This window comes from Nicotiana tabacum, chromosome 8, assembly GCF_000715075.1.
Source record: "Nicotiana tabacum cultivar K326 chromosome 8, ASM71507v2, whole genome shotgun sequence".
NCBI lineage: Eukaryota > Viridiplantae > Streptophyta > Magnoliopsida > Solanales > Solanaceae > Nicotiana > Nicotiana tabacum.
In genome coordinates, this window is record NC_134087.1 from 90,012,216 (window position 1) to 90,037,642 (window position 25,427).

Sequence of the window (25,427 nt, forward strand, 5' to 3'; positions counted from 1 at the left end):
TTTAATATAAGAATTGTTTGTTGTAATGTTGTTAGAGTTGATTTTAAGTTCAATATTATTGAATTTAAGAATCTAAATATACTTGTTTGATTGTTGTTGTTTAAATCCGAAAAATAGGTTTGTTGTTGCTAAAAATATTGTTCAATCAAATTTTAGTTGTTCTTGATTGTTCAATTTGTGTTCATGTGATTTGTTGTTGAAATGTTGTTAAAATCATGTTCATGTGATATTGTTGTTATGATGTTCATCTGTGTTCATATTGTTGTTTGAACATTGTTAGAAATTGATCATATTGTCTATATTTTGGTTAAGTTTGATTAATTGATGTGTTATAGCTGATGGGTAGTTTGGTAAATTTGTAATACGTTCAGGGGTAGTTTGGTAATTTCAGTAAGGTCGGAAGGGGTAGTTTAGGAATTGTACATTTTGTAATTGTTTATTTGAAGCATGGGGGACAAAATGAAATGGGGTGGGTTGTGATATGATTATTTAATATAAAGGGGGACAAGATTTAATTTAAAGGGGAATCTTGCATTATTTTAAATGAAGCATGGGGGACAAAATGAAATGGGGTGGTGTGATATGTTTATTTAATGTAATGGGGATGAGTGGAAAGATAATGGGTTGGGTAGAGAAAAGTATGGATTTTAATTAATTGAAAGGTTTATGGGATGGGTTATATATGTGAGGTCTTGAAATCAAAAAATATAGACAGAGAGATAGAGAAAAAATACACAGATACGAGAGAGAGAAACAAATCTGAAAATAAGAGAGAGAAAAGGGCTGAACATTTAAGAGATAGAAAATTCCGAAAAATATTTAAGCTTTCAAAAAAATAAAAACTAAAAAAAAATATTCTGCTTTCTTTTGTTGTTTGAAATCAGAATTAATTGTTGTTTCATCAAAGCTGGAAGATTTTGTTTTTTTTGGATTACTACTCCACTGGTTTGTTACTGTTGCTGGGCTATTGTTGCTGTGTTGTACTGATTTTACTGCTGCTGCTGATACTCATATTCATTTTCTTTTGCTTCCAATATCAGGTACACAACTGAAAAGCTGGTTATTGTAATCCGAAATATGAAGCATGAATACATATGAAGAATGAAAATTTGAAGTTTTAATTTCGTTTTTTTTTCTTTGTTTCTTTTGTTGATTGTATTTAAGCTATTTCATGAATTACTAAATAATAGCTGGAATAAGAAAATAATATCATAAGTTAGTCTGTAATAAATCAGTTCGGCAAAACAGGTTAATTCACTAGCTATGAAGGCTTCAAGATTGTAGGTTGATCATGAACAAGTAGCTAAATTTAGTTAAAACATGAATTTAAATTAAACATCGTAAATTAGGCATTAAGGCATGACTTGAGCTTAAGCAAGATTAGAAGAACGTTTAAGTCTAATAAACTTTCTAATAAGCTTTAGTAATTATGGTTAAATCTAGTTTCAAATGATTGTGAATAATTAATCTCAATAATATTTTTTTAAAAAAATAACAATGCTGAGTTTTAATCTAGCTATATTTGTTTATTTTGAATATTAGTTGTTGAATTTTTATTTTATTTAAAATTTCGAAATTAAGAGTAAATTTTTTTTTATCAATATTTGTATTAACCAAGCAATTAGCATGTCATGTTTTCTTAAAATTATAAAAGCTAGTAATTAATTAGGATTTTTCTTTCTTTATTTTAGAGACTAATTTTTATAGAAAAAATGTAGTCGCTTTAAGATTTGTCCATTTAAAATAAATGAGATGAGCCTCGCTTAATGAAATGTATAGATTTCGGGGCCCTCAATAAATGTACAGTTAATTGCTTAGAATTAGGGAGGAGCCGTTTTAGCAAATTTCACGGCCCTACCCAAAATAATGACACGCTAGTCGCTCTAGACGCGTATTTAATAATGTTATTTCCTTAAATACGGGTGTGCATTTATGTAACCCAAATCTAAATCTCAACGGAGTCGAAATGTGTCGATAACCACGGGTGCAATTGATTGCGACGTGATTTGAAATACGTTTTCACAATGTTGCAATTTTTCGTAAAATACTAACAATAAATAAAAAGAATAATAAAAGCGGCTAAGGGATAAAATTTGCACATAAGTTTATAATACGTATTATATTAGATAATCAAGCCGAATATAACAGTTAAGCGACCGTGCTAGAACCACGGAACTCGGGAATGCCTAACACCTTCTCCCGGGTTAACAGAATTCCTTATCCGGATTTCTGGTGCGCAGACTGTAATACAAAGTCATTATTTTCCTCGATTCGGGATTAAAATAGGTGACTTGGGACACCCTAAATCTCCCAAGTGGCGACTCTGAAATAAAGAAATAAATCCCGTTTCGACTGTCCTTTAATTGGAAAAAACTCCTGTACCCTCGCGAGGGCGGAAAAAGGAGGTGTGACAACATGGTTCATCAACCCATTCTATTAGACATGGCTTGTAGACTCCCTAGGACAGAACTGCTCTGATACCACTTTTGTCACAACCCAAATCGATGGGCCGCGACGGGCACCCGGTACCTTACTTAACCGAGTACCAATGTAACATATCTTTCTTATTACATCATCATATACACGTGACATACGGGCCTAATAGACCAACATAATTATTTATAAACTCAAAACATAGGCAGACAAGGCCGTACAATCCTTCACGTACAAGACATATGTCTACAAGCCTCTAAGAATACATAATGTCATAAAGGTCGGGACAGAGTCCCGCCATACCAAACAATACACGCCTAACTCATACTAACCAAACGAGCAACTCCGAAGCAAATGGAGCGCACCAACATCTTCCGCTGAGCTGATAGCCTAGTTAGAGGGCTCTCGACCTATCTATCGGGACCTGCGGGCATGAAACGCAACATCCCCAGGCAAAAGGGATGTCAGTACGAATAATGTATCGAGTATGTAAGGCACATAAATAAATACATAAGAGACATGGAAGACATATAGAGTACATGACTCAACCTATAAGTATGAATAACTTTGTAGATCATAAATTACTTTTAGCGTCATGCGTGTGCGTATGAATGTCATGTCGTGCATAGGTACATGTTTCATAACATCATCAGCCTCTGAGGGCATTCCATTATACCATCCCGGCTACTGTGGGCAAAATCATCATTGTATACCAGCTGATCAGGTGGTGGTGCATATATAACGCCATAACCTTTCCCATATCCCATATACATATATTTACATATATACGCGTATATAACACCGTTTGAGTACATACATATATATGCGTATATAACGCCGTTTGAATCATATTTCAGCCACTGTGGACAACATCATAGTCATATACCAGCTGATCAGGTGGTGATGCATATATAATGTCGTAACCTTTCCCATATCCCATATACATATATTTACATATATATGCGTATATAATGTCATCTGGTCATGGGTCAGTGCACATGAATGCACTGCATAAAGTACGTCAATAAAATCATTCGGAATGTCATAAGACCATTTTGTCTCTGAGTAATATCATAACGTAAACTCTTTTCAACTTTCGTATTTTTCTGAAACCCATGAACAGATGATAAGACATTATAACACACAGAAATTCAAGATCACAGATATCTCTAATACTTCTATGAATAGAGTCATTCATGGAATTTGTGCATTTGCACGTTCCGTTCGTATCGTATGGATCATGCCAAAAGAAAGAAGGGATAGCCTTAACATACCTGAGCCAATTCTCTTAGAAATATTGCACCGTACTCCTTTATAAAATCTGGTTTGAATTATTGAAGATCCGCTCTGAAAGTTTGATACATGCACTTCTCGTTACATTATAGAGGCGTGCGTGAAGTATGAGTAAGACTGATTCCGAACGTCAAAAGGAGCCCCGCGCAAAATCATGTGTTGTACAAATATACAAACACTCTTCCTTTGCAAGATTTTCCCCACTCACTATATGAGTAGTTCTCCATCCTCTCCAATTTCTTAGCGCTGAAAATTTTAACAAACTTCAAAATATTCAAACAATGGCCACCATTACCAAGCTTAAAGTGGATGACCTCCGTAAGCAACTTTCAAGTCACGGTCTTGACACCACTGGAAACAAACCCATTTTTGGTTTGTACTTAATAACCCTCACTAATTCTTTTCTTTATATGTATTTTTCATAAGGGTGTTGTTTTACCCAAATTGTAGCTAAGGAAGTCATTTTTTTATCAATTTGAGTTGGCCCTACTTTGATGAGTAATGTCTCATAACCTACTAAATCTTTGACACCTTTCAATTATTATACAAGAGTCACAATGTTATATAAATGGGTTGCCACATTTTTTTGTCAAGCTTTATCCAAAATCACCATTTATTTAACCACTAATCTTATGATTAATTTGATAATCTTCCACTATCCAATAATTAACCAACTATCCACATAATTAAGGTTTATCTCAAATTACTTAAAATACTACTTGCTTTTAACATACCTTGTACACCTTACAATCATGGTCATGTAGTACCTTGTACGACACTAGTCCATAAATACGGGTATTATAGCTCGGGCCGTATTTTATCTCAAATGCCAAACTTTAACAAAATTCATTTTCTTAGACTTGCTCCCCCTTTCACCTTCATGAATTTACTAATCACTTGTGAAATAGCATAATCCTTATAATTCCCAAATAATCTTTTCCTTGGACTGATGCGAATTACCTTACGACAAATTCAACGTAAAATACAGCAGGGTGCAACATCGTCTTAACTTATTATTGCAAAGCGTAACATCACTGTAATGTAATACTACACAATGCAACACTGTCATAACTTATTACTGCGAGACATAATATTGACGTAATATTGCGGGGCGTAACATCAATGCACATGTATAAATGAGTGAAATGTATGAAAAATACATAAAAATCTCGATATTCCTTCCGGATAAACTTTTCCAACTGCGTATTATTCTGAGACCCATGAACAAAAGATAATAATAATTCTTATGGGGTTTAAGAATATAGACACCCATACTATTTCTATGAATAGAGTAATTTATAGAAACTGTGTATTTGCTCGTTTCTTCAGTATAATTTGGATCATGCCAAAAGAAAGAAGGGATAGCCTTAACATACCTGTTCTTGGAATTATTCGAATCAAATGAAGCTTCTGCTTCAGTGAAATATGTTGAACGAGATTTGCTTGAATTCTTTGAAATTTTTGGAACGCATTTGTTCTGCTTTTCACGTCTTGGTGCAGTTAGCTCCCAACGGTATTTGTTCTTATTATTGAAAAGAGATAAGACTTTGGATGCAAAGTTTGGAATTTGCTATTGTAAGTATTCTGTTCCTAGTGGCCAACATTTGGAATTGAATTTCCAAGAGCAAGAACAATGTTCTGTTCTTTAATTGCAAAGTCTTCAAATAATGGCCACTAGTCTTATTTGCTAAGACTCGCCTCTTAGTCATTTCATAATTAGCCATCTGGCCAAAAGTGACTATTTAGTCACTTTCAATTTCGTGGCTTCTTGCCACGTGGGGTGGGGGTGGGATGTTAATTTTTATCCACTTATTAGTTAACTGGGTAATGTTATATTATCCGGTAATTAATCAATTACCCGCATAATTTAAAACTTACCACAAATTACTTAAAATTCTATTTATTTTTTAAAATACTTCATATATACTTTATATAATATACTACCATGGTCATATGGTACCTTGCATGGTACTAGTTTATAATTATCGGGTATTATCGCTCGACCCGTATTTTATTCCAAATTGATCACTTTCAACGAAACTCGTTTTCTTTAATCCGTGTACCCCTTTATCCTTCATAACACTTATTTATCGCTTGTTATAAATAGCGTAAGTACGTTAACGTCAAGATGATCTCATCCCCGAGTCTACGTCGGTTAACTAAAAATGAAATTTTAACGTACGAAAATCACGAAATGTAACATCCTTCCCCCCTTAGAAACATTTGTCCTTGAATGTTTAACTCTCCGAGATTTATATAATCTTGGTAGAGTCGCCTTTGTAATAACACCACTACCAATTCTCCTCGTAGAAGCTTAATAACCCAACGCCACATACGACCAGAATTATGAATTATGACCATGGCCTCACACGACCAACGATAATAACCAACATAAGAATTTATACACGTACATTATGATTATGACGTCTCGGTCGGACCCTTCTCTGGAGGAGGAAATAGGTAGGGATATCTAGACTTCATGTTTTCCTCGGCCTCCTAAGTCATTTCTTCCACATTGTTATTTCTCCAAAGTACTTTTACGGAGGCTACCTCCTTATTCCACATCTTGCGGATTTGTCGGTCTAGAATGTTCATCGGAATTTCCTCGTATGACAATTCCTCTGTAATTTGTACACCATTCGTGGGCACAACTCGAGTAGGATCGCCAATGCACTTTCGTAACATAGATACGTGAAAAACTGGATGGACATACTCCAATTCCGAGGGCAATTTAAACTCATAAGCTACTCAACCCACTCTCTGAATGATCCTATAAGGCCCAATATACCGTGGGCTAAGTTTTCCTTTCTTGCCAAATTTCATCACACCCTTCATAGGCGACACTTTTAAGAATACCCAGTCATCAACCCCGAAATCTAAATCTCGACGTCGCACGTCAGAATATGACTTCTGATGACTCTGAGCTGTCAATAGTCGATCCTGAATAAGCTTTACTTTTTCTATGGTTTGCTGAACCAGGTCTGGCCCGTGTAATCCAGATTCTCCAACGTCGAACCACCCTATAGGCAACGTTGAACCACCTTATAGGCGACCGTATGGAGCTATCTGAATGCTGGAATGGTAGCTATTATTATATGCGAACTCAATAAGCGGTAGATGATCATCCCAGCTACCTTTGAAGTCTATTACACAAGCTCGTAACATATCCTCTAGTGTTTGAATAGTACGCTCAGCCTGTCCATTTGTCTGGGGATGAAATGTTGTACTAAGGCTTATTTGAGTCCCCAATCCCTTTTTGAAGGACCTCCAAAAGTTAGTTGTAAATTGAGCTCCTCTATCCGAGATAATAGATACAGGGACACCATGTAGTCGTACTATCTCCTTGATATAAAGCCTCGCATTATCTTCTGAGGAATATGTAGTTCTAACGGGCAGAAAATGGGCTGACTTTGTGAGCCTATCAACAATCACCCATATTGAATTGAATTTACGCTTAGTACGAGGTAAGCCTACGATGAAGTCCATATTGATTATTTCTCATTTCCAAGTCGGAATCTCCATAGCCTGCAATAATCCACCAGGTTTTTGATGCTCAATCTTAACCTGTTGAAGTTAGGGCACTGAGCAATAAATTCCTCTATATCATTTTTCATTCGATCCCACCAATATATTTCCCTGATGAACCTCATGGGCTATTCCCCTCTTTTCTGGCTGCAAATACGACAGGCTACCCATAAATCTATGGCTGAGAGCATCGACAACTACGTTCGTCTTCCCCGGATGGTATAAAATATCAACGTCATAGTCTTTAAGTAGTTCCAACCATCTCCTTTGACGAAGATTCAATTCCTTTTGCCTGAAGATGTACTGGAGGCTCTTATGATCCGTATAGATATCAACATGAATGCCATACAAGTAGTGCCTACATATCTTTAGTACATGAATCATCGCAGCTAACTCTAAATCATGGGTCGAGTAGATTTTATTGTGCTTTCTTAGTTGTCTAGAAGCATAAGCCAAAACCTTACCATGCTGCATCAGTACACAACCCAATCCAACGCCTGAAGCATTGCAATAGATAACATAAACATCGGTCCCTTCTGGGAGCATTAGAACCGGTGCTGAAGTTAACTTGTCCTTTAATGCCTGGAAACTCCGTTCACAAGCATCAGTCTATTGAAACTTTGCTCCCTTCTGAGTCAACTTTGTTAAAGGTGCTGAAAGGGAAGAAAATCCTTCCACAAATCTCCTATAATAACCTTCCAAACCAAGAAAGCTACGAACTTCCGTCGGTGTTGTGGGACTAGGACAAGTCTTTACTGCCTCAATCTTTTGTGTATCCACCCAGATGCCTTCACCCGAAATGATATGCCCAAGGAATGTTATAGAGTTCAACCAGAATTCACATTTAGAAAATTTTGCATACAACTTCCTTTCTTGTAGAACTCTGAGCACAATACGCAGATGACCAGCATGCTCATCCTCTGAACGAGAATATACCAATATATCATCAATAAATACAATTACAAACAGATCTAAGAAAGGCCTGAACACACGGTTCATCAAATCCATGAATACTGCTGGGGCATTGGTCAGACCGAAAGACATAACCCGAAACTCAAAGTGCCGATATCTTGTCCTTCATCCTTAACCCTTACCTGATGGTACTCGGACCTCAAGTCTATCTTTGAAAAGCACTTGGCACGTTGCAACTGATCAAATAAGTCATCAATCCTCGGGAGCAGTACTTGTTCTTGATCGTCACCTTATTCAGTTGCCTATAATCAATACACATTTGTAAGGAACAATCTTTCTTCCTTACAAACAACACAGGTGCTCCCCACAGTGACATACTAGGTTTGATAAAACCTTTTTCAAGCAAGTACTTTAGTTGTTCTTTTAACTCTTTCAGCTCTACGGGGGCCATTCTATAGGGAGGAGTAGATATTGGGTGAGTATCTGGTAGTAGGTCAATAGAAAACTCAATTTCTCGCTATGGAGGGAGACCCAGAAGTTCATTAGGGAAGATATTTGGAAACTCATTGACCACAGGGATGGACTGAATGGTTGGTGACTATACTTCCACATCCTGAATCCGAACTAAGTGATAAATACAGCCCTTTCTGATCATCTTCCTTGCCTTGAGATAGGAAATAAATCTACCTCTCGGCGATGTCGTGTTACCTTTCCACTCCAAAATAGGATCCCCTGGAAATTGAAATCAGACTATCTTTAATCTACATTCAACGTTGGCATGACAAGAAGCAAACCAATCCATACCCATTATAACATCAAATTCTACCATATCTAACTCGATTAAGTCTGCTATGGTAGGTCGACCATGAACTATTATTATACAACCCCTATATACCTGCTTAGCTATCACCGAGTCCCCAACAAGTGTAGACACCTCAAAAGGTTTAACCAATTCAGGTTTTATTTCAAACTTACTAGCAACCAACGGAGTAACAATAAGGTGGAACCTGGATCAATCAGTGCATATACATCGTAGGAGGAGACTGATAATATACCTGTAACAACATCAGGCGATGACTCTTGGTCCTATCGTCCTGCCAACGCATAAATGCAGTTCTGAGGGCTGCTCGAGCTAGATGCTCCGCCTCTGCCTCTACCACGACTCATTGGTACTTAGGGACCTTGCCCAAGGGGGCGTACTGATAATGACGATCCAGCTACAGATCCCACTGGCTAAGCTATGCTTGCATCACCTCTCATCGGACAATCCCTCATAATGTGACACGGATAACCACAAGTATAACAAATACCTAATCTCATACGGCACTACACGGTATGCTGCTTACCACATTGAGTACATTATGGAAAGAGTGGCTTCATCTGATTTGACTCACCCCTATACTGAGAACCTGAGGCCCTAAAATTCTGACCAGGCCCTGAATATGTTGAACGATCAAATCTCTTACTACCAAATGGAGGGGGTGCGCTAGCCGATGGCTGGTATAGATATCTCGAATACTGCTGCGTTTGACCACCTTGAAACTCACCAGAAGGACTCGAAGACCTTACTCTCTTATTCTGGGCCCTATCCTGCTCACGATCGGCCCTCTGTTTCTGTTACGCTCCTCTACACCCTGAGCGTATGCCTGAATACGAGAATCCATGTCTGGCTGAAGTGAAACCGACATACAATCGTTAAGTAAGTGAGGCTCTAATCCCATCACGAACCGGTGAACCCGATCCTCCATCTTAGATACAATAGTGGGAGCATACCTAGAAAATGAATCAAACTGAAGACCGTACTCCCGAACACTTATATTTCCCTGCCAAAGGGTCAAGAACCTATCAATTCTATCTCGCCTAAGCTCTGGTGGCAGATAATGACGAAGAAAAGATTCTGTAAACTCATGCCATACTACTGGAGGGGCATTCTCATCTCTGGACAATTCCCAAGACTCGTACCAATTAACTGCAACATCTCGGAGTCTATAGGAAGCTATCTCAACTGACTCAGTCATAGTGGTCTTTATTAACCGTAACGTCCTCTGCACTCTATCAATAAATACCTGAGGGTCCTCATTCGGGTCTGCTCTAGTGAATACCGGAGGGTCTAAATTAACAAAGTCATGAACTCTCGCACTCACGGACCTATCGGCATGACCAATACCTGCTTCCTAACGCCGAGCCTATGCGACTACTAATCGGGTCAATAACTGAACAACATCTCTCATCTCCTGACCTGGCGCATCCGGCTGAGGTGATAAATGTACAGGGGCGGGCGCTGGAGCTGGTGCCCTTCGGAGCTCTTCTAGAAAAGGCGGGGTATATGAAGTCTGAGATGGAACCTCACTATGAGATTGTCCCCAAGCCCTGGTAACTCGTGGCGCTCGACTAGTAGTCTCACTAGCCACGGACTTTCCCTTCTAGGAGGTCGTACTCTTTGGAGGCATTGCTGAAAATATAACATATCGTTAGGAACCTGAATTCTTGTATTGCACGATCTGAGATAAAAAGAGAGGATAACATCCTATATGCCATATAGCCTCCTGTTTATAAGTGTGGTGCACAACACACCCATAAACAAGACTCTACTAGATACGGTCTATAAACAACCCTAGGACAGAACTGCTCTGATACCACTTTTGTCACGACCCAAACCGATGGGCCGTGACGGGTGCCTGAGTCCTATCTGTCAAACACCCCTAAGCATGCGTCTAAGATATGAACTTGTATAACATTTGCTGCATTACGAAAATAACATACGTAAAGAAAACCTGCCATCAAGGCATATGTACGTATACGTGCAGAATACAATGGGCGAGCCGTCAAGGCTGCTATAGACAACTATACATCCAAACCTGAAAGTCGTCAAGGCCATATACAACCCAACTAGACATACTGTGTACAGACCTCTAATAGAAACATAACTGTACAAAGACGGGACTGGACCACGTCACATCCATATACGTATATATATACAAATGTATCATACCAAAATCAAAAGCAGCTCCGGATCAAATGGAGCACGCCAACTCTCGCTGATCAGGGATTCTAAGAAGGGGGACCGTTAGTTTGCCTACCTGCACCTGCGGGTATGAAATGAAGGTCCCGTGAAATAGGGCGTCAGTATGAAAAATGTACTGAGTATGTAAGGCATGAAAATAAGTACGTAAAAGACATAGATGAAACATGGAATACAGAAATACCTTTAAATCTGAATAACTCTGTAAATTTTGAAACGTTTATAATATCATGCACATACGTATAAATGGCATACCATGCATAGGTATGGGTGTACATAATATCATCAAGCCACTGAGAGCATCCCATCATATCATCTCGGCCACTGTGGGCAATATCACAACATATACCAGCTGATTAGGTGGTGGTATATATATAACGCCATAACCTCTTCCCATATTACATATACATATACATACATATGTACATGTATATAACACCGTTTGAATCATATTTCAGTCACTGTGGGCAACATCATCATTATATACCAACTGATCAGGTGGTGGTACGTATATAACACCGTAACCTTTTTCCATATCCCATGTCAATGCACATGTATAAATGAGTGAAATGCATGAAAAATACATAATAATCTCGATATTCCTTCAGGATAAACTTTTCCAACTGCGTATTATTCTGAAACCCATGAATAGAAGATAATAATAATTCTCGTGGGTAATAAAAAATATAGACACCCATACTATTTCTATGAATAGAGTAATTTATAGAAACTGTGTATTTGCTCGTTTCTTCAGTATAATTTGGATCATGCCAAAAGAAAGAAGGGATAGCCTTAACATACCTATTCCTGGAATTATTCGAATGAAATGAAGCTTCTGCTTCAGTGAAATATGTTGAACGAGATTTGCTTGAATTCTTTGAAATTTTTGGAACGAATCTGTTCTGCTTTTCACGTCTAGGTGTAGTTAGCTCCCAACGTTATTTGTTCTTATTGTTAAAAAGAGATAAAACTTTAGATGCAAAGTTTGGAATTTGCTATTGTAAGTATTCTGTTCCTAATGGCCAACGTTTGGAATTGAATTTCCAAGAGCAAGAACAATCTTCTGTTCTTTAATTGCAAAGTCTTCAAATAATGGCCACTAGTCTTATTTGCTAAGACTCAACTCTTAGTCATTTCATAATTAGCCATCTGGCCAAAAGTGACTACTTAGTCACTTTCAATTTCGTGGCTTCTTGCCACGTGGGGCGGGGGTGGGATGTTAATTTATATCCACTTATTAGTGAACTGGATAATGTTATGTTACCCGGTAATTAATCAATTACCCGCATAATTTAAAACTTACCATAAATTACTTAAAATTCTATTTATTTTTTAAAATACTTCTTATATACTTTATATATTATACTACCGTGGTCATATGGCACCTTGCATGGTAATAGTTCATAATTATCGGGTATTATTGCTCGACCCGTATTTTATTCCAAATTGACCACTTTCTACGAAACTCGTTTCCTTTAATCCGTGTACCCTTTTATCCTATATAACACTTGTTTATCACTTATTATAAATAGCGTATGTACATTAACGTCATGATGATCTCATCCCCGAGTCTACGTCGGTTAACTAGAAACGAAATTTTAACATACGAAAATCGCGAGATGTAATAATGATGAAGGGGTTAAACAGGGAAATTCCAATATATGCATAAAACGAACATTAGCAAGATAGCAACGTTCTGTACTCTCCGGCATCACACTATCCAATACAGATAAAATTAAGCAAACTGGGACTCATCCAGGAAACACACAAATTAAGCAAAACTGGGACTCCCCTAGAGGACACCTAAAACTCTCCAAAAAATTGGGACTCGCGACGGGTTAACATTTTGATGATAGCTCGAAAAAACACCCCTACGACCAAGGGTCATCGCCAAAAAAGAAGAATTCGACCTCGCTCGAATTATAATGGGTTAACATTTCAACGACAGCTCGAAATAACACCCATACGGCAAAGGGCCATCACCAAAAAAAGAAGAGTTCGACCTCGCTCGAATTATAATGGGTTAACATTTCGACGATAGCTCGAAATAACACCCCTACGGCCAAGGGCAATCGCCAAAAAAGAAGTGCTCAACCTTGCCCGAATTATAATGGGTTAACATTTTGACGACAACTCGAAATAACACCCCTACGGCCAAGGGCCATCGCCAAAAAAGAAGAGTTCGACCTCGCTCTAATTATAATGGGTTAACATTTCGATGACAGCTCGAAATAACACCACTACGGCCAAGGGCCATCGCCAAAAAAGAAGAGTTCGACCTCACTCAAATTATAATGGGTTAATATTTCGACGACAGCTCGAAATAACACATCTACAGCCAAGGGCCATCACCAAAAAAGAAGAGTTTGACCTCGCTCGAATTATAATGGTTAACATTTCGACGACAGCTCGAAATAACACCCCTACAGCCAAGGGCCATCGCCAAAAAAGAAGAGCTCGACCTCGCTCGAATTATAATGGGTTAACATTTCGACAACAGCTCGAAATAACACACCTACGGCCAAGGACCATCATCAAAAAAGAAGAGCTCGACCTCGCACGAATTATAATGGGTTAACATTTTGACCAGCTCGAAATAACACCCCTATGGCGAAGGGCCATCGCCAAAAAAGAAGAGTTCGACCTCGCTCAAATTATAATGGGTTAACATTTCGACGACAGCTTGAAATAACACCCATACGGCCAAGGGCCATCGCCAAAAAGAAGAATTTGACCTCATTCGAATCACAACGGGTTAAAATTTCGACGTCAGCTCAAAATAAGACCCCTACGACCAAGGGCCATCGCCAAAAAGAAGAGTTCAACCTCATTCGAATCGTAACAGATTAATATTTCGACGATAACTCTAAATAACATCTTTATAGCCAAAGGCCATCGCCGAATGAAAAGGGAAGACTGATCTTGTTCGAATTATAATGGGATAATATTTCGATACTAGCTCAAAACAACATCTCTACGGCAAAGAACCATCGCAAAAGGAAAAGTTCGAACTCATTCGAGCCCAATAATGCCTTTGCAGCTATTGGTCACCGTCGTGCTTTATTCCTTCTACTTATTAAAAAAATTGATTTCATTACAAACTCCAAGTTCGACCTCGCTCGGATGTGTATAAAATAAAAAAGAAGCGACTTTGTCCAAAACAACCATACGAAGTTCAAGTTCGATAGTTTGACCCCCCCCCCCCCACGAACGAGTCAAGTCAAGACTAACTTCATCCAAAACAACAAAATTATATAAACTCATTTGAGGCAAAGACGAATCTGCTTAAAGCAATAAGTCACCAAGTCGATTCTGCCCCAAATAGGCGAATCGAATGAGACTCCATTCGGACTCACGATGAAGTCCCACTTAGTCCGGTTAAGATTGGTTTCCCTGAAAAACCAGGAATCCACCATACGAAGATCCGAAAATTTACGCGAAATATATGTAAAGCAAAAGGGGGGATGCAAAGGATGTATAACGATGAAAACTCCTTTATTTAAACAGTTGCGCAAATGACCGCAGATTATACACGACTAAAACCGGTCCAGTACAAAATAAATAAAAAAAAGAAGGCAACAACACAAAAAATGATAAACAAGAAAAGACAACAAAGATAACAACTTTTTTACTGGGCGCCATCACCGCCGTCCTCATCATCGCCACCTCCAGGAAACTCCCCCTCAGCATAAACATCCCCAGCGGCCTCCATTGTCGCGGGATCATAAACATAGGTAACACAATCCTCTCGTGCCTTCACCCGAGCTCCTTCATAGGCGGCCTCAGAACATTGCCCGCTTCCCACAAACTCTTGTATATGTCCCGCTGGGCTTCGACATGAACCTAGAGTTCGTGCAAATGAAGAGGAATAACGGCGGAGGCAGTTTCAACTTGGGACAACAATTGCACCTTTTCGGCCTCAAGAACAGTGACTCGATCTCCTAAAGTTGAAGCTTCCCGGTTTATATCGCCAATACTCTCTTCGAGCCTTGCCTCCCTGAGCGTAGCCGTCGCCCTCTCAGACTCTTGCTCGGATTGAAGGACACGGATAGTGTCCTCTAAAGTTGCCTCCCTAGCCGAAGCCGAGCTCGGCTAATTTCCCCATCCACTCTGCACTCAAAGTCTCGACTCTGATGGTATTATGATCCAACTCGAACTGCAACAACAGCACCTTCGCCTGAAGATGCTCACACTCTGCGGTGACCTCTTTGCCCAATTCAAGCTTTTCGTCCTTTACACGAAGTTGCTCCTCGAGCTCGCTATTCTTGTGAATAGCCTGCATCAACTCCTGATCCCTCTTCTCCAGTTCCTCACCAAGGGATCGATCACCGGTGTTCGCCCTCAGCCTTTCATGTATCTCACGGCACTAGTTGCGGTTGTGCAGGTACTTTTCCAACATCATAAGAAAATTTTTGGCCTGAGTGTCAGTCCTGCGAGCACTTTCAATTTCCACCATGTACGTCTGAAAGACGAAAAGAGTTGGTAAAGGCCAAGGTTACCAAAGATAAAAGGAACACAAAAAGGGGAAAAACATACCCTCAGGCCCATAGCAGCCACTTCATGCATCAAATTGACGTCACGGACGTCCCGAAGAGCCTCACACTTGGTGGCAGAGAACAAAAGGTCAAACTGCAGCACCAATTCCTCCGTATCTCCCAGAAGGTTAATCTCTGATGGGATTTCAAGTAGACGGATCGGGCCTCCCACGTGTACCACTATACGAGTAAGGCCTTCCTCAAACATCCTAACATTGTCAGGATCAAGATCTGATTCAGATTCGTAGTCATCGACCATGACGCCCTTCCCCCTTTCTGCGGTCGAGGATGAAGCAGGACTAGGTCCGAAAGATGAAGGCCCACCCAAAGTGGTGATAGGGGTCTCCGGATCCTGACTCCCCATTGCAGCAGGCTGTTGATCAATGGTAGACGCCGAAGCCTCCACCGTCGGGTTGGTTACGATCACCGTCTCTACCGCCACGGATGGGTTAACATCACCTCCCACTTCAGACTCCGTCAAGGTGATGTTGCCCTCTGAACATACCCTGGCTGAAGGAGCCATTTTAGACTCCACTCATCGTCTCTTTGATGGCCCCTCCCCGTCTTCAGCATGGGAAGATTCTCCCGTCGAGTGGATAGTAAGAGTCGGAGCCCTAGATTGGGAAACAGTTTCCATGCACACGGCTACGGCCATTGATTCAACTTGAGAAGCCCTTGCCATAGGTCAGACAACAGACCTTGGTACGGGCCAAGTAGAAGACGTCGGCTGACGAAATGCAAGTGGAGGAGCCCTCGCCCTTTGCACTCTCCCTAAAAATGATAATAGTCGTATAAGCAACAGAGTCAAGTTACAAAGCGGAAAACAGAAGTTGCGGCAATACTACTTACCAGTAAGAGGCTTACGTCCATATTTCTCATAGAAGGACGACCATTTGCGAACTCCCGTCGTATGAGGAAGAATGGTTTTTACCCATTTACAGATATCGTCAACAGGCGCAGGGGGTAGTCTCGCGGCTGCAAAAGCAAAAAAAATTCAATACCGGCCAAAGAAGAGCGGTCGACTATCATTTCAACAAAAGATACAAAAACTTACGTGCGAAGTTCCATCTCTCAGGAAATCCTGCAGGATCTGCCACAAGGTGCTCGGTTCGTACATAAAAATAGTTTTCGTAGAAACGATGATTGGCTCTATCGTCCATATTCACTACCAGACTCTTCGCCCCTCGATGGCGCATATGGACCATCGTGCCCCGAATGAGTTGAGGGGCGAAAATGTTAAGCATGTGTCTCAGAGTGATCTCCCGACCAGCAAGCTCCGCGAACTTGAGTAGCATGAGGAACAGTTTATACAAGTACGGTGAAAGCTGAGCCAGACATACCTTGTAGAAATAGCAAAAATCTACCACCAAGGAAGGGAGAGGAAGTGTATACCCGACAATAAAGGGATATGCATAGAACGCACAATATCCTGGGTGATCGAAATGTATAATATCATCTCCCACCGCTGGCAACATCTCGACGTGGTGCGAAATCCCCCACCTAACCTTCAGCTCCGCAATTGCCGCCTCATTCATAACAGAGGAAACATGTTCCGGTTCCTCTCCGGCAGGGCTATTGAAATCGGTCCACGACTTCCCGGGACGAGGCAGTATTTTGGTCGCCATTGGAACTCCCTCATCCTCTACCACTTCTACTCCTCCGGGAGTAAGAGCATGCACCGGAACTGCGGCAAGATTATCAGCGCGGGAAGAAGTACCAACCATTTATCTCAATTGAATAGAATGAATAAACAAAGAGAATTAAGAGGGAAGACGGTGAGTCAACTTCTGGCCAACAAGAGAGAGTCGAAAATCAGAAGTATCGGAGAAGATGAAGATTCACGAAATTCTTTTGACAAATCAAGAAAGTGTGCCAGTAGATTGGTGTTTCCCCCTATTTATAGGGACATAAATGCCCTAAGCGGGAAACCCTAGAGTCGCCAATCAGCACTGATAAGGCATGAAACGGTTCAATCCCCAGGAAACGTGTGTCAGAATGGTAGTAATCACAAACGACGTTTCGAATCAACACAACGTTTCGACTCCGAACGGACGCAACGAAACAAAGGCATTGTTGAAGCATTGCGCCACCGCCTCGATCTAAAAATCCCGTTCAAGGTATGAACAGTCAGATTTCTCCTAGCCTTTGAATCTACAAAGTCCGCCCACAGAGCCCGCCAAGGGATGACCTCGACGAACTGAGGGACTAATTGTATGGGTCAAAATCTGACCACAGTGGTCGTCCAAGCTGGGACCTCGCCTAAGTGGAGAAATGGCGGGAAGCACCACGGCTAACCTCGGTCCAATCATCGATAGTGTATGTTAAGTAAAAACGGTATTCGAATAACGACGAAAAGACAGTCACGTGAGAGTACGTTGGTCAAAGAACACAGTAAAGTTCCAAGAACTATATATAGAAGGGGGATTCTAAGAAAAAGGGAGCGGGGCTTTTCCTCTCAACTCTTTCTCTTACAATTTCCTCTTTTGAAGGATGTAGACTGATATTTCTTTCTTCTTGCGAAAGAGGGGAATGTAACAAGAAATCGAGAATGTTCTTATTTTTTCATTCATTATCTCGCTATACATTTTTAGATCTGAAGTTGATTATGCTTGGCTAAAATTTTCCTTTTCTCATCATTAATTAATTTAATCAAAAGGTTCAATACTTTTTGGTCAAACAAATATATGTATAATTAATTTGGTTAGGAGCCTTGTTGAAAACCATAACGGTAGTTCTTCAATTATTACAGTAATAATTAATGTAAAATTATTATATAAATGAATTTATTCCTTGTAACTAAAAGTCATAATTATCAATTATGCTGGTATTTAAGTCCATGATGGAGTTGCGATTGTTTTAAAAGTTTAACAAAAATCTCAAATCTCTCGAATAAGTTTGGAAGTGCCACAAAATATTTCATCATATAAGGAAAAAAAAAATATCAATTAGCATTGAGCATTATTGTACAAGGAGAAATTTGTGTACAACAATAATACGACCAAATTTACTGGTTCTTTACATTTTTTAATGGAAAAGATTGTTTTTTATTTACATGTCATTGTTATACGGAAAGGAAAGATGGCGGCAGAGGACAGAGTAAATAAATGCTATCCAAAAATAGTGTATGTCTGTATATTTCTCTACAGTATCGTTCCAGTTTTTTACAGCACAGGTAAAGCCAAAATAGAGATACGCGTCTCACCTTTTAAATCTTTAAGCCGCTACCACTATCAGGATCTGCGTCGTACAATGTGCACAGGCGCTACAGACCAGTGTTCCTGCACACCGAAATTCAACCTTTAGGCGTATTTTTTGTATTTATTAAATTTTATATATAATATTGAAAGTAAGGAATTTGAAAAAATTTGAGTAAAATATTGAAATACTAATTTGCAATTTTATGTTTACCTATAAATTTTTAGTTTTATAAATCCCTTGTAAAATTTATACTCAAACACAATTCCTACTATTTCAGGGTGGAATGTCTTTTCTATTCTATGTCGGTCCAAATATTATCCTGACATGCGAAAAGTGAGCACTCTTGCGTGGCTGTTGCTTCTTTCATTTCAAGAAAATATTGTAAAAATTGCTCGGGGCACCTTATTTGGTCGTCCCACTTAACCTATACCTATTTTTTTAAAAAGTTTTAATTTGTACCTATTTTTTCTCCTTTCTCCTCAGTCCAACTTCAGTCCCCTTTCTCCTCGTCTTTCTCCTCCTTCGTTTTCTTCTTCTTCTTCTTCTTCTTCTTCTTCTTCTTCTTCTTCTTCTTCTTCTTCTTCTTCTTCTTCTTCTTCTTTCTTCGTTAATTGTTCTCTTTATTCTTAACATCTAGTTACCTTCTTTCGATGTTACAGGCTTTATTGACCGAATATAAGAGTCTGCCTTCCCTATTTCAGGACACAACTAATGCTATCCAAGAGTTGGCAATTGCACGTAATATGCTCCACCTTTTTTTATCTGATTTTATTTTACTTCTTTACTTAATTGCTTTATGATTGACTTTTGAAATATTGATAGGAAGTACATAGAGTAATATGAAAGTTTGTAAGATGAAACTGTGAGATAAATATAGATACTTACACATTTTTATGTGTAAGACAAGAGCAAATCAGAAAATCGATAACTGTGAGAAGACAAGACCTATATTCAATGAGGCCAGTTATCAGGTAGATTTAGTGCCATTTTCCTATCTGGTGGGTGTGGTTAGTGAGAAAATAATTGGACATCATTGTTTTGTGAAACTCTAAAAAGCTTTAGTGCCATTTTCTTATATAGTGTTGAAATTTTTACAAATGAACTAAATAAATTCAGTATTTTTTGCTGAAGTTTTTGAAAAAGTTTTATGACAAAATTAATGAATCCAGGACAAAAACACTTCAACTTATATAGTGCTGAAGTTTTTACAAATGAACTAAATAACTTTAGCATCTTCTGCTGAAGTTTTTGAAAAAAATTTATCCAGAACAAAAAACTTCAGCTTATTTAGTGCTGAAATTTTTACAAATGAACTAAATAACTTCAGCATCTTCTGCTGAAGTTTTTGAAAAAGCTTTATGACAAAACTAATGAATCCAGGACAAAAAAACTTCAGCTATTTTAGTGCTGAAGTTTTTACAAATGAACTAAATAACTTCAGCATCTTATCCAGAACAAAAAAACTTCAGCGTATTGCCTTTGCTACTTCAGGCCCGTCTACTAGAATGCTGAAGTTTTGCGTGATTATCTTTGCTACTTCAGTCCTGTATGCTGAAGTTATGCGAAAAAGTGGGTACGCTTTCAATTTTTTTTGCAAAACAGACACAAGTTAAAACGTGACTCAAAAAGCGGGTATAGATGCAAATCCCCCAAAAATATTGATTCTTTCATTTATTTATATGAATCTGAAGAAAAAGCTATCTTCACATTATATAACAGAAAGATATTAGAAATAAGAATATATAATTAAGAAATCAGAATATGCTGGGGTGCCGTTTCATAAAAAATTTATGACGAAGAAATATTATACAAAACGAAAAACATATTTTGATAAGTATATTATAGATTGTGAGTACTTTGAAAGTAAATAAGACTTCTTCGTAAAACAGGGTGAAACTACTTACTCTTAAAAAGAATATCTTGATGGAATATTTTTTATATAATACCTATCTAATTATTTATATAAACGCATTTTCATTGAAAAAGCTTTTATAAGGTTTCACAAACTTTTTCATTGGAAAGCACCGAATATTTGAAATAAGGAGATTAAAAAATAACCTACTCCAACTCTTTTAATTAGAGGAAAAAAGAAAAATTTGAGTGTCCAGTACTCTTACGTGTAAAGGTGACAAAAATCAGTTTTGCTTACGAGGATTCAAGTGGGGCACAATGCACACATCCGCAGACGGCAAAACGACAAATCCACAAATTCTATGACATTGCAAAGTACTGCAATCTCCAATTGAAATTTGACACACCATTTTATATTCACACCTTTGCCCCTTATTTTTCCATGACATTTTTTGTACGAGTAGCTTAATATTCAATTCTTTTGGATTTTTTTAGTGTCCATACTCAGTTAAGATCCGACAAATTTAAACTCAAGCAAAAAATCTCGTTTTGAGTAAGCCCCTTCATAGCAAAAGAGTACTAAAATAACTATCGAAACATTAGTTTGATAAATAAGTCATTACATTGATTTTAAATTTAAAGAATTTAATATACATATTAAATTCTCAAAAATGGTTCAAGTGTTTCATAACAATTAAATAGAACGTGTTGAAGTCCTATAAGGGTATTATATCTTTTAGTATGACGTTGTGGCGAAGGTGTTTTAATTTCAAATATATATATATATATATATATATATATATATATATATATATATATTGATCCACTACCCTTAGACTCAAAGCTTAGGCAATTGCATTGATTGATTTGGGGGAAAGGGGAGAACTTGACTTTTAGTGCACTGTCTGAGTTCGATTCGTACTCCAACATTTGCTCAAATTTATATTTCGATAATGATATCCCTGACACTTTTAAATTTTGGGTCCACCTATGCGTTGTGGTTGCATGAAGAGTTAAACAAACAACAACAAAAATAACAAACCCAGTAGTTTCCCACAAGTGGGGTCTGGGGAAGGTAAGATGTATGCAGCCTTACCCCTACCTCGGAAGGGCAGAGAGGTTGTTTTCAATAGACCCTCGGCTAGAGAGAGGCTGGAAAAGAAAAGGTAATTGCAACAAGTAGGAATAACAACAAGATAAAATAAGATCTAATCCAAGAATGCAGTTAAACTCTAGGTAGTAATAACAATCTATGAATAAAAAGATATCCTACTAACACTAATGCTAGCAAATTGAGTAAGACAAAGAGAAACGTTCGACTACCTATGAACCTTTTACCCTAATCTTTGACCTACACACCCTCATGTCTAGGTCCATGTCTCCAGTCAACTCCAGTTGTGCCATGTCCCGCCTAATAACCTCTCCCCAAGACTTCTTATGCCTACTTCTAGCTCTCCTACTACCCGCCGAGCTAGCCTTTCGCACTTTCTAACTGGGGCTTCTATACTTCTCCTCTTAAAATGCCCGAACCATCTTAATCTCACCTCCCGCATCTTATCCTCCACAAGACCCACTCTCACCTTTTTCCGAATAACTCCATTCCTAATCTTATCCAATCGGGTATGCCCACACATCCACCTTAATGTCACAACCCAAAAATCAAAAGTCGTGATGACACCTAACTCAACCCGTTAGGTAAGCTAACTAACATCAGAAACACAATACGACTGAGATAATGAGAAAATAAAGAATAGCTAACTAAACCTTTACAAGTTTATCAAGACCTGGTAGTACGAATCACAAGCTTCTAAGATTTGGAATTTCAAAACTGATACAAATAAATACACGTTCTACATAAACATATTAGCATTAATCTAAACTACCAAGGACAAGTGGTAGCTACATCCAATCGCAAAAACATCTTCTGAATCAGCACCCGGCGTCATCACCAACTCCGCTCCAAAATCTGCACGGAACGTGCAAAAGTGCGGTATCAGTACAACCGACCCCATGTACTGGTAAGTATTTTGTCTAACCTCGTCGAAGTAGTGACGAGACTTTTAGTTAAAAATATACTTGTTGTTATAACCTGTACAATATATTAACAGTAAAGCAGTTCAAAGTATAACGGATAAAAGTATCATATACAACTCGACGAGACAGTCAATAATTACTAAAAAGAACCACAGTAGAATATTTACAATCTTTCCTGGTATGAGATATATGTCTAAAATGTCAAAATACCAAATCACATGGAACGATAACACCCTTCGTGCTTTTATCTCATCCTCACTATGTATAAATAATTTATGTGACAATTCAATTAGCACGGCAACACCCTTTGTGCGTTCAACTCATCTTTCCAAATGATCGTATAACAGAGCCAACCATATCACATGAACACAATAATAGGAATTTTTAGGTAGGAAATACGCAAGTAACAACGGTGGGCAAGAATGCACATGTGGGTCACAGTAAAGGACTAAGCGGAAAGCACGTGAGTAATAACAACAAATGGAAAACAAGGAATATCAACTTCAATTAACTAGCATATTGGAGATCTAAGTACAAATATAACAATTAAGACGGAAACACATGATCTTTGCAAGTTAACAAGTAAGGGCATGAATGGCTGGCATGGTGGAAGGCTTAAACTAAAGTGCAACATAATAGATACAACATGAGTATAATTATAAAAGAAGGAAATAGGCACGATACTCGCAAGTTAAGCAAATAAAAGACATGGACAGTGCAACAACAATTGAGATAAAAGTCAAGTACAAGACAAAACGACAAGTCACACAAAATATGTAAATACAACAATACCAACTCAAGGTGAGGGAACAAACGTATACACGGGAATAATATATCACATCATAATGCATGTCCCTCATTCTCACCTGCACGGAAACACCTTTCGTGACATGACCTCACAATAACATACAAGCATAACAATATAAATGAAATGGCACGATATCACCCTTCGTGCTTTTACTATAAATGAAATGGCACGACATCACCCTTCGTGCTTTTACTCTCAAATGATATGGCACGACATCACCTTTCGTGCTTTTACTCTCAATATCATGGCACGACATCACCTTTCATGTTTTTACTCTCAATAATATGGCACGACATCACCTTTGTGCTTTTACTAATATGGCACGACATTATCCTTCGTGCTTTACACTCTCCTTCATATGATAATGTATAAATAATGGAACAACATGACCCTTCGTGCATAACACTCTTCCTTACCAAGCATATATATAACAATAACAAACAAGGCAGGAAGCATAACTGGCATCAAGAAGAGTGTTATACCGGATATTCCAGACAACTCCCAATCATAACCTTCCAAGTCAACAATGATTCAACAACCCTCACGAACCGCATTATTCAAATTCTTCCACAAATCTCACAAATGATCCACAACACAAGTATAGAGTCTAGCATCTCAGGAATATCGGTTGTAGTAATGTAATAATAATTCTGCATAGAGATGATCGAATTAGGCATATCAATGTATTCTTACAATTTTCATAAAGTTGATCAAGTTATAACAAACTAAGTCTTGATATCTATCATTTAATATTATGTCCTTAGTATCTAAGAGACAAGTAAGGCATTAAGCAGAATGTCACAAAATTCTACAAACACCAATATAACATAATCCACCCCCTGAGCATGATTAACCCTGGTACATATATATACGCTCGTCACCTCATATATGTATCACCCCCGCATGTAGAAAACAAATGACAAAAAGGAGGAAAAATTCCCTCAACAAAACTAGGCAAAACACTTACCTCGATTCGGCTAACTCAACACTCAACTTAGACCTTTTCCTCTACAAATTTGCCTCCACTCAACTCAATCTAGCCAATGACGACTTGAATACACCACACAATGCAAAAGAAAATAATTTCAATTAATAAAACTATGATTTTGATTCAATTTCTAAAAAGTCAACAAAAGTCAAACCACAGGCCCGCCCGGTCAATATCCGGGTCCAAAGGTAGGTCTTGACTACCCATAGCCCCATGAGTCCAAATATGTGTTTTGTTTTCAAAGCTGAGTTTTATTCGACTCTTAAATCTCAAATTTTCATTTTTCAAAACATGGACAAAATCCCCAAATTTTCCATAGATTTCTCATGAATTTGATGTTAAAACTTGTATAAAATCATGAAATATAATTGGAAGTTGATTAAAGATACTTATCCAATAATTTGGTATGAAATTCCCCTCTCAAAATCGCCTCACCTCGAAACTAGGGTTCAAAAATACGAAAATGAAGCAAAAACTCGGAATTCTCAGCACTTAACAGGTTGCAGATGTCGCATTTGCGACAGGGGGTTCGCATTTGCGAACCCCGTAATTGTGAAAAACTCATCGCAATTGCGAAGCTAAAGAATTTTTGATGAGGTCGCATTTGCGACAAAAACTTCGCAAATGCGAAGACTAGCCTTCGCAAATGCGGCTGGTTCATTGCAAATGCAAAAAGCTGCCCAGTCTCCGAGGCTTCGCAAATGCAAAATTTTCTTGGCAAATGCGATGGCCGCATTTGCGACCAACACATCGCAAATGCGAAGATACCAGAACCAAAAATCAAAAACTATGCAAGAACATTCCGAAACCAATCCAAAACTCACCCGA

At 38.5% G+C, this 25,427-nt stretch overlaps 1 long non-coding RNA gene across 1 annotated transcript; it reads right to left on the minus strand.

Moving 5' to 3' along the window:
- Positions 1–2,594: 2,594 nt before the first annotated feature.
- Positions 2,595–5,386, minus strand: LOC107775376 (uncharacterized). The gene is made up of 2 exons (XR_012694135.1): positions 3,708–5,386; positions 2,595–2,857 (listed from the first exon to the last, which is right to left on the minus strand). It is a non-coding gene; the product is annotated as an uncharacterized LOC107775376 (long non-coding RNA).
- Between the last annotated feature and the right edge of the window lie 20,041 nt (positions 5,387–25,427).